The following is a 9,043-nucleotide window of genomic DNA, read 5'->3' on the forward strand; positions in this document are numbered from 1 at the left end:
GACAGATACAGCTGGGCATCCCTATTAAAAACAGCAATAATCGAACCAGATTGCTCCTTCATTTCCATTTAGAAATTTGATAGCAAAATCCTTTTATCAAAACTGACTAAAACAACGGCTAAGAAACGGAGACATTACTCTTCACCAAACGGACCTCCAAAGAAGGGATATTGTTCTAATTACAGGTAGCGCCGAGGACGTTCAGGTGAATGGCTGAGAGGGACAGGCGCTGGAGAGGCGGGGAAGAAGAGCTCACCAAAACGCGTGTGCGCTTTTTTTTGATCCCATTGTTCTATAACAAGGAACATGAAGTTCAGAGTACACCCACTGAGGAAAAGAAAGCATCAGAGGGGAGATAAAAGAAAGCCTGTGAGGAATAAGCCTAAAAGCAAAGCGGCTCGGGGCAGTAGACAAAGAGTGAAAACTTTGATTGATAAGGATATTCGACTTTTCTTTTTTCGTTTTTTCTTTAGTTCACGTTGTTGTCAGCAGTTATGGGACTTGTATCATACATTCAGAAGATAGAATCCTAGGGAACGTCTAACATACGCCTAATTATATACACTTGTATTCCATGTCTTTACATATTCTTTTACTAAACATAATGCGTTGCCGAATCGCTCTTATATCTGGGTAGAACAATATATATCCCCATGTTAGAATAAGAACATGATGTCAAATACAAAAATCCATAGAGAAATGTTTGACGGTGTTTACATATTTTTTCGAATCTTAATGAGTTATTGTCAGAACTCAAACAAAGGCGAATATACTTAATCAGTTGAAATCTTGATTAAGAATCGTACAAACTGAACGGAGACCCAGTGAACTCTTAGAATCTCCGTGAGTGATTCTATGAATTGTATGCGGATATACACAGGCATGGAATCTTAGTGAGAAATTCTTGAATATGATAGGAAACGACCAATAGAATCTGATGAGGAATTCTATAGAGGGCAGGGATATACCAAACCATTAAGAACATGTGATGGATTCTACAAAGAGCTAAGGAATACAAGACGTTTTAAGAATCTTAGGGTGGAGTCTCATGAACAGAACTCGTATACAATGATGATAATTGAAATGCAAACACAAACACACACAGATACACAACAAACTGCTATCTTTATTTCCCTGTTCATGAAACTCTTCAGTCATATTTTTTGAACAACGCAATGATCTCAGAAATTCTCGTTTTTCACAGAATTTATGAATACGCATATCACTACAAACCCTGGATCCAAATGAGAGAAAATGTAGAAGCTTTTTCCTTCTGTGATGAGATTCAAACCCACGCACGATAGTAAGAATGATTACTGCGTAGTCCACTTTAGCAATGCCTGCAGTTGATAACCATATCCAAAAAAACTGTAAGGATATCAAGACGTGAAGAGGTCATCGTGGGTACTAGATATATAGATATATATATATATATATATATATATATATATATATATATATATATAGTATATATATATATATATATATGTATATATATATCTATCTATCTATCCATCTATCTATCTTATCTATATATTTATATATATATATATATATATATATAATATATATATATATATAATATATATATATACTATATGTATCCATAAATATAAAGAGAAGGACTCACCACCAAGATTCAGCCTTCAGCAACCATCGCTGTGACCATGCCCTGGCAGATCTGGGCGAAACGTCAGAGAGAGAGAGAGGAAGAGGAGGGAGAGAGAGAGAGAGGGGAGAGGAAACAGGAAAGTAGTAATACAGCAGTAATAAAGATAATTCAATTATGGAATTACACCGGATTTGACGATCCCCAGGCCACGGATTTGCCAGTTTCAGAAACATTGAGAAATCCTTAATAGGAAAATAGAGAAGAGAGAGAGAGAGAGAGAGGGGAGAAACTTGTAGTAGTAATAGCAGAAATAAAGATAATTCAATATGAACTTACACCTATTTGACGATCCCTTTGGCACGTTGCTTGCCAGTTTCAGCAACATTGAGAAATCCGTTAATAAGGAAAATAGAGAAGACTCTATACAAATAATGGAGCTGATGCAGACAATCCTTTTCAACAAGACTTTATATACTGTATAGGTAGACCAATGGACTTGGGTAAATTTATTGCGACTAGTTTACAGAGTACTGGTCTCCTGTTCCTTATTCGACTCTGCTTTCCATGGAATTCTGTTGCATATATATCTTATTATATATATATAATATATATCTATATATATATTATATATATTTTATTTATTATAAGATATATGTTATTATAGTATATCTATATTATGTTATGCCTAGGGTTATGATTAATGATATATTGCCAATATGTTCGCTGTGACCTATTGGAATGTGGAGAAGCAACGACCCGAGAAAAGCTGATCAATGGTTTCTGTGGGTGGCGTGATATGAAAACTGCATAGAAAGACAAGTCAATGTACGACAGTTCGTAGGTCTTTCCAAAGTGCCTTTGGGAAACTGGTTGCAGCCAGTAATATGAGGCGTTAACGAACTGTGCATTCGTATGTGCGTGTGTGCCTCTTCTGTTCTTAATGTACGATACCCAAGTCTATGGGGGATTTGCATAGAGGCGGCTTTGAGAGAAAGGCAGGATTCCGTGGAAGCGCAGCGGAAGTCTCTTTATAATATAGTGCTTGAAATATTCCGGCTGCTTGGGTGAGTCTTATAATGTTTTAGCCAAAGAGTGGCTTGTTATCTATTTGACATTTTTATAAGTATATTCAATCTTTAATCTTAGTTGATAAACTCATGTGTGTACTCACGAGTGGTTTCTATGTCTTTGAAACAGACGGTTCTGGCAAGGAACTAAGGAACTATGGGGGGGACCGAGGAAGCCCCGATGGGGGAAATAGACTGTTGGTGCGACCATTACTGTTTAGACATTTTACTGTTGGGTTTTTTTAACTGAAGTAAGTACAGTCAGTAATACTTGATCTTTGATTCGTTATCTTTTCATTGTTAATAAATGTATTTTTTATGATGCAACTTTCTCATTTTGATTACCTGTTAGAGTGGAGAGAAAGAAGTAGAGAGAGAGAGAGAGAGAGAGAGAGAGAGAGAGAGAGCGGTCGCTTGGCGAGAGAGAGAGAAAGGAAAGTCGCGAGCCGCTGGTTGAGATTGTGAATGCCTGACGCTCGGAGTTACACGTTTACCAAATGAATAATGAGGATCATATCCTCATTACATATATATATATATTATAATATATATATATATATATATAATATATATATATTTATATATATATATATATATACATATATATATTATATATATATATATATATATATTTATAGATACATAGATCAAATAGATATACAAATATAATAAATATATACACACACAACGGCACACACCACCACACACACGCATATATATATATATATATATATATATATATATATATATATATATATATATATATATATATATATATAGTATATATATATATATACTATATATATATATATATATATATATATATATATATATAAATATATATATATATATATATATAGGTATGTATATAAACGGTAAGGGTTCAAATGGAGACATCTGTTTCATATGGGCGTTTATTCAAAGCAACGTTTCAGGGACCAGCCCCATTTTCAAGCTGAAAATTACAATAATAAAATAGAATTAAAATAATAACTCATCTAAATAAGAACACTTCGAAACTCAAGTACCATTTCCAGTAGAGGAAGGAAGACGAGTGACTAAGCAACAAAAGCAAAACAAGAAGGCATCACTGTTGTTAACGCCAGGTACAGAGGGGTGGAGGCAGTTTGGTTGTTCAGTTTCGGAACAATCGACTTTATAAAGAGCGATTCGAAGACCGCTAGCTGCTGCAGAAGACGCTTTTGAAAGGATCTTCAAGTTTTTTATATTCAATATTGACTCTGCATTTCTTTTGTGTGGTCACGGATGCTGGAAAATTCAGGAGATGATAATTTGACTCCAGTACGGAAACTCACCCCCCTATGGCAATCTATTCGGACCTCAAGAAGTCTTCTTGAGGCTCCGATATATTTTCCTAGATCACATCTAGGACAAGTATACAAACGCCCCTATGAAACAGATGTCTCCATTTGAACCCTTACCGCTACGTATCCCGTGTGAGGCTTCCCCTTCGGTTTATACATATATATTTAAATACATATATATATACAAATATAAATATATATATGTAAATATATTTTTATATATAGATATATATCTATATGTCTATACATGTATATATATGTATATATATATATATATATATATATATATATATATATATATATATATATATATATATATATATATATATATATATATATATAATATATATATATATATATATACATTGTAGTGAAAGTAACGTAAATTCATTTCTTTGCATACCCATTCATAAGTAAAGGACCTTTCATTATTAGCTTTTTCCAGTTTTGTTAATTTTGTTTTTTGTATGTCATTTGACTCATGAAGGCTGGATTTGTTTTTTGTTTTTTTTACCTCCCCTCAATGATTGTTTTGGGTTAATAGATACATAACCCATGTAAAAAGTTTTGATCATGGTTTTTGGTGATGGCTTGGCCGTTTGTCGCGGGGAGTTTTGGGAGTTGAATCCAGTTGGAGAATAAAGTGGTCCCACTTTAGAGGAAGTTTTAGCATCTTTTGCTTCTGAAGGTAGATACGGCTGTTTAAGTCTGTGACGCTCTTGGCACACACCTCTACTCGCATGGAGATACGGCTTTTCACGTCCCCAGGTAATGAACATCTCAAAATGAACATGGGATTCAGATATCATCGACAAGGTTTTCATTCAACCAACGCTTAAGAAGATTAAAGGTAGATTATCAGCTGGAGTGACCTACATTGGCTTACCTGTGGATGGACCTCTTGGTATAAATACAACCTTTTCTGTAACTTTTCTCATTCATCTACCTGAAGAGGGAGACAGCAGTCTCTGAAATATAGTATTTTTTCTCTCTATATTTTTGCTGTTTTTTATAAGCTCCTTTTATTAGATGGAATTCAGTTGTAGCAGAAACATTTTACCAGTCATATATATAATATTTTATGTATATATATATATATATATATATTATATATATATATATATATATATATACATATGTGTGTGTGTGTATATACACACACACACACACACACACACACATATATATATATATATATATAATATATAGATATATATATATATATATATAAATAAATATATATATATATATATATATACTATATATCTATATGATATATATATATATATATATATAATATATATATATATATATATATAGATATATATATATATATCATATATATATATATATATATATATATATACATAAGTATATATATACATTTATATATATTGTAATGAACCACAACTCTTATAGGGTTCTCGGTACATTCAGGTTCTTTTTTTTATGATTATTAGCTCGTACTAGTATGATTCTCGGTAGGATTGCCGGAAAATAAACAGTTCAGTGCAAAAATCTCAAAAAGGCGGGAGTCAAGAACACGCTAGGCAAATTATTAAAACACTTTTGTTACAATAACTCGGATTAAACTGTAAAAAGACTCCCCTTGAAAACTGGAACAAGGCACTCGCAAACATTACACAAACAACCAACATCCACCTAGCTAACTTTTACTCAAATTAAAGAGACAGGAATGAGAAGAAGGTAGGAAAAACAATTCAACTTGGAGAAAAATTATACTAACACATGATAGAAGGAGAATCAAAATCATAAACATCCTTAAACCCAATAAAATTATCAACATATGCAATTACAAAACATTCTTTAAACCTAAACTAATCAATAACCGGAGATTTATTATGATTACAACAATAAAGCTGCCAATTAAATCTTCCCTTCTAAAGAAATATGAGCAACTGGAGTACTGCAGTGGAGTGCCGTCCTCGAATCCAGTACAGACTAAATACGGCATACACAGAGTATCCAAAAGAAATAAAGGTAAGAAAAGTTTCAACACATAAATGGATCTTATGCTTTTCTCCGGCACTAGGAAGCCCCATATTGATCCCTGTATGCTAGGAGGCTGAATGCAAGAGCAGGTGAAAGGTGTTGTGACACCACACAGGGCACTCAGCAGGTTTCAAGAGTAATGATTGGCATAAAGAGGGTGTGGCACCTTCGACCAGAATCAACAAATGTGGTTGCCGACGAAGTACGAAGATGTCGTTTTTCGTGTTGGTGATTTTCCTGGAGGAAAGAATCACCAACACGAAAAACGACATCTTCGTACTATGCAGAGTAATGTATGGAACTCAATCTAATCTTCGCCTCCTCACTACGGACCACATGTACAGGTATCTGACTTCGTTCTGTTCCGACATTGCTGCCTATAATAGTATGACTCATTCCAACAGACTTTTACGCAAGTTAAATATCTTAATAAACAATAGCACATGGAATAATCTTGAGCAACAAGACAAAGTTTTAAATTTATCAACACCCCCCTTACTGTAAACCAACATTTAGTTTTAAATCTAGGTTTATCCTTTGCCCTTATACCAGACTGTAAAAACAACATAGACTTCATAGTGGCTTTTGATAAATTCATATCGGACAAAAACTACAGCCGTGAAGAGATATGTTTAAAAGGAGTGTTACTAAATGCTTTAACTGACCTTAATAAGAAATATCCGGTCCCCCGTAGATTTATGATAGCCATCCGCTCGCTAAAAAAGTTAGATGTTGTAATAAGTAGATCCGACAAAGACGGCAAAATCATAATCATGGACAAAGACTTCTACCTCGATAAAATCAACCAACTCCTTAGCGACACAAACACTTACGACAAACTGACGAAAAATCCCTCCAAATGTCCCCACAAAAATTTTTGGAAGTAAGATTAATTGGGCAAGACAAAAAGAGCATTGAACTATTAGAGAAATTTAAAGTAATCAATCCTAAACTACCCTACATTTATGGCCTCCCCAAAACTCACAAAGACAATCTTCTATTCAGACCCATCGTTTCATGTGCCGGAGCTTTCAATTACAAAATTTCTAAATGGTTAGCTGGCCTTCTTTCCCCCCCTTTTTTAGCACTTTTTCTCCCAGTCACAATTAAAACATTCGGAAGATTTTTGTCACAAATTCAGAGAAGCACATATACCATTTCACAACATAAAACTTTTAAGCCTTGATGTAGATTCCCTATTCTCAAAAGTACCAGTGCAGGACGTTCTTCACTTTTAGAGGGAAAAATGATCTCCCTATTCAGATCATTTCCCACTGGCGCTTAACAAAATAGTAAAGTTAGTTGAATTAAGTGTATCTAATAAGTATTTTCATTAGGGGAATCATTCTATAAGCAAAAATTTGGTGTAGCATGAGTAGTCCTTTAAGTCCTGTTTAGCCAATCTGTACATGGAATACTTCACTTTGAAACCACAGTAATGAATGCAATAAAACCCAAAGACATGCTGTGGATGAGATTTGTAGATGATATTCTTACATTTTGGGATAATAGATGGGGCAATTTTCATAAATTCCTTTCAAAATTAAATGCATTAGTGCACAGCATCAAATTTAAAGTTGAATGGGAAACAGACAACAAAATTCCTTTTCTTGATGTTTTAATAATCAGAGACACGACACAATACAAGTTTACCAGATACAGAAAACCAACGTTCTCACATTCATACATTCACTACTTCAGCTATCATGACATTCCTAATAAGTAGGTGTAAGCCAGCAACCTAGTCTTAAAAGCTTTACGAATTCGTTCCCCAGATTTCCTGGATATAGATATATCCTGGATATATCCAGATTCCTGATATCTAATTCGTAAGCAACTATCGTCTTAAAAGAATCCTGACCATATAACTGAGAAAGCAATTCACAAAGCAAACAAAATTTTCTACCGACCCCCTCAAGACAAGACCAGAGACACACCCAACAATAAAATAAAAATTCCACACCTGGACAGGATTAATACAGTGACCCGTACCCTTGGAAAATCTAACCTTTTTGCATTTACTTACCCAAACACCTTAGCCAAATCCCCGATTAACGTCCAACAAAAGACATCCCCCAAGGACACAGGCGTTTACGAAATCCCATGCCTGGACTGTGACCAATCTTACAACAGATTTACAGGAAAATCACTTCCCCAGAGATTAATACAACATAAATGGTCAGTTAGGTATGGAAAACAGAACTCGGCTATTTTCAACCATATAAATGAATATAACCATAGAATAAACTGGAATTTGTCACATATAATTTATAGCAGCCACTGCCGGTACAAGAGTCAAATGAAGGAATTGGCCTTGATTAAAGAGAGGCAGGTATGAACATCTCAAAGGAGCATGGGATTCAGATATCATCGGACAAGGTTTTCATTCAACAATGGTTAAAAAGATTAAAGGAAGATTATCAGCGGGAGTGACCTGCGGATGGACCTCTTGGTATAAATACAAACTTGGTATAAATACAACCTTTTCTGTAACTTTTCTCATTCATCTACTGAAGAGGGAGACAGCAGTCTCTGAATATAATATTTTTCTCTCTATATTTTAGGTTTTGTTTTTATGGGCTCCTTTTTTTTTTTAGATACATATATATATTGTGATGTCTTGGCATCCACCACAATAATCACACTTACCAAAACACTTATCTGTATTCACAAAAACCAATACTTAGTCCACAAAAGGTGGAAAAATATTCATAACAAAGGTGTACAAACTCAGTTCAAGGGGTCAAGAAAAAATATTATAATAAAACCCTTAATTTTAATACACAAATTACAGACAGAAATGACACCTGAACCTCATAAATACAATAAATAATTAACAACACTCACACTTAATACCTAACACAAAACAACTACACACTTAAATGGACAGGTCATCAACACATATAAACCAAAGGGTAGAGGGTCCAGAAAGCTGGAGACCAACGAAAAGAAAGAATATCCTGCCAAATTACACACTAAACACCGACGACTCCTCAAAAATAATATGCAATCAGTTCTCCACGTCT

The sequence above is a fragment of the Macrobrachium nipponense genome, chromosome 16 (assembly GCF_015104395.2).
Source record: "Macrobrachium nipponense isolate FS-2020 chromosome 16, ASM1510439v2, whole genome shotgun sequence".
NCBI classification, from domain to species: Eukaryota; Metazoa; Arthropoda; class Malacostraca; order Decapoda; family Palaemonidae; genus Macrobrachium; species Macrobrachium nipponense.